We start from the raw sequence: 3,128 nt of genomic DNA on the forward strand, positions 1-3,128 counted from the left end.
CATCCTGTGGAGCAGCTTTGGTTAGGCAGCAGAAGGTTCCATGTTATCTTTCCACTGAGTAGTGGAAACCAACTTGTAGTTGGCCCCTCAAGTAAGGTGTCTCTGTGATAATGAAAATCTCCTGGGCTAATCACAACTCTTCCTCAAGTTTTAAATATATTTTAAAATTCTACCTCACAGGAAGCCATTCAATCAAATTCTCTGAATCTAAAGTGGGTGAGTTGGATTTAACAGAGCTAAGCCTCATCCAGGACTCACGAGTATCCATGTGTCAAACAGGCTTTGTACTTGTTTCAGCATCACATGTTTTAAAATTCGATCAATACAGAGCAGATAAGCATGGCTGCTGCCTAGGGATGGCACACAAATTCAGAAAGCATTCCATATTTTGCATAGTCCCGGGAAGGTCATTTGAGTATTTGTTGAGTAGCTCCAAGGAAGCAGTGTGAGTGAAACCAAAACAGGAGACACCCAATTTTGAAATTGTGATTATCACTATAAAACTATTGATGTAAGGTGATCTCTGAAATGAGAACAGAGCTGAGTAATAATGGGATGTTACTTGTTGTTGGCACATGTGTTGGAAATGAGAAAATGTGAACTTGCATTTCCTTCATGGAACAGAAAAACAATCAAAGCAGGGTTTTGTCTTGTCTGTTAGTTGGAGAGGACCATGGAGATCCAGCATCCTAGCACAGATCTGCTGGCTTAGAGTTTGAGGGACGTAGAGAAGGAGCGGTAGTTGTCCAAGCCATGTTTTGACACCCATTAGGTTTCTGCCCTTGGTGTGACTGATGAGCTCAGTGATAGGAGACAATTAGGTCATCTATTTTAATGAGATTAGTTATGAATTAGGTAAAATGCCCTGAATTACAAGCCACAAAGAATACAACTAATAACCAAAATTAGCACTTAATAACATTTTCTGAAAACTGCAACATTTGAATATTAGAACTTACAGAAAAAAACACACACCAAGTTTTATTTGGGATTCCAAAATGGTTTCAGCAATAAAGTTCAAGAATAAATTATTCCATTGCTTTACTATTTCTCTGAAAATTTAAACATGTAATCTCATTACACCTTCCTAACAACCTAGTGAAGTAAGGTAGCAAAATCCGTATTTTCAGAAGAAACCACGAAGCCTAAGAGAAGCAACTCATCTGAAAACAAAATACCTATTGGTTACGGAGTGAGGACTTACTCTGAGTGCAGGACACTTTGCATGATATCCAGCTAACTAGAGTCCATTTACTGAGCTGTGCTTCGTCCATTTATGAGTACTTTACTTTTTTTCTTCTTTAATTATAAGCTTAATAAACTTGTAAGGTTTAAAACTTTGAAGTGTATGGGACATTAAAATTCTGATATTAGGTCTGATATTGCCTGACATGGTTTCAGAATTCAATGTGTTTGGTAAAGATCTTTTATTTCAGTATTAAAATAGCAATTTTATTTATTACTTTTGTATACATAGAATTCAACAACAAATTTTGGAACATAAAAAGAAGATACCTAAAAATGACAAACCAGGTAAGACTTCTGCTAGCGAATTTCTTATTTCCCTTGGTGGTCCTACTCTGGATAAGAAAGTAAAAAGTAAGATGTAAGATTAAGGTAGTGTTAATCAAAAAAGACCAGTTAAAAACTATGTGGAACTGAAATGTGCATAATATGTATATACATATGTAAATTAATTTTCTTAATTTAACTTCTTTAGTTTGAAATTCAGATTTATTTAAGAAGGTAGTTGTAGCTAATTTATAATCTCAAACATTATTGTCTGAAAAAATTCATTTATTTAATTATGATCCCTAAAACCCTATATAATATTTTTGCATGAACAAGAAAAAAGATTTTTAAGTTAGTATGTTGTATGTTTCCTGTATAGTTACATTATAACCAATTGGACTTCTTGCACAAATGGATCTCCTATTTCATTTTTATAATAAATTCTTTATATTTAGTAAGCAAATAGTTACAGTTGAATCATGAATAATGTGGGGGTGAGGGACTCTGATCCCTGTGCAGTTAAAAATGTGAGTATAACTTTCGATTCCTTCACCTTAGCTACTAATAGCCCACCGTTGACTGGAAGCTTTCCAGATAACATAAACAGTTGATGGACACCTATTTTGTTTGTGCTGCATTATTATATACTGTGTTCTTACAATAAAGTAAGCTAGAGAAACGAAGCTGTTAGAAAGAAAATCATCAGGAAAAACATACTGACTTTTCACAAAGCATAAGTAGATCCTGACAAAGGTCTTCATGATCTTCAGGTTGATGAGGCTGAGGAGGAAGAGGAGAGGTGGATCTTGCTGTCTCTGGGTTGCAGAGGCAGAAGAACATCTGCATATAAGAGAATCCCTGCAGTTGAAACACTTGCTGTTCAAGGGTGAACTGTATTGCATATTGATTTGTGTCACTAAGAAAGTAACTATCTTCAGGACCAGGAACTCAGCAATCACTTTCTGGTACCATAAATAAATGGCAATAAGAACTGTAAAACTGAACCAGCGTGCACCCATACAAAGAGGAGATTATGTTTTGAAGATAGCTACTGAGCACAGAAGACAGAAAAACAATTCCTTCATGAGAAGCACAAGTTATATTACATATTCTTACACAAGCAAAATGGTTTTATCTGTCACAGTTTACACACATACACATACACACATGCACATATACACATACATATGTGCGCACGCATGTGCACACAGGCACCAAGTTAAAAGTCCTGCTGATTCTTAATGACCAAATCCAACTGTTCGCAGGGAGCAGTGGATAACACATCCTACAGTTTGGATGCAATTCTTTTGACTTTTTGACTTGTTTTATGACGAACTGCCTTTAACGGGGGAATCACGTTTTTAGTTTTATAAGAGACAAAGAAAAAGATTAGAAGCAAGTAAACAGGAACTCTATGATCAGTAGTACATTATTATAGTATATTCAGTAGTCATATGTTTTTCTCCAGTTATACAATGTACTTGAATCATGCACAATTAACCAATTATTATTATTATAGGAGATGGGGTCTCTCTATGTTGACTAGACTGGAATACAATTCTATTCAGTGGTGCAAACATAGCTCACTGTAGCCTTGAACTCCTGGGCTCAAGCAG

At 35.5% G+C, this 3,128-nt stretch overlaps 1 non-coding gene across 1 annotated transcript; it reads left to right on the plus strand.

The window, feature by feature from the left end:
* The first annotated feature begins 284 nt into the window (after positions 1–284).
* On the plus strand, positions 285–391 carry LOC116465385 (U6 spliceosomal RNA). The gene has a single exon (XR_004247185.1). It is a non-coding gene; the product is annotated as a U6 spliceosomal RNA (small nuclear RNA).
* Positions 392–3,128: the final 2,737 nt, after the last annotated feature.

This window comes from Hylobates moloch, unplaced genomic scaffold (assembly GCF_009828535.3).
Source record: "Hylobates moloch isolate HMO894 unplaced genomic scaffold, HMol_V3 SCAFFOLD_4858, whole genome shotgun sequence".
In the NCBI taxonomy this organism is placed as follows: Eukaryota; Metazoa; Chordata; class Mammalia; order Primates; family Hylobatidae; genus Hylobates; species Hylobates moloch.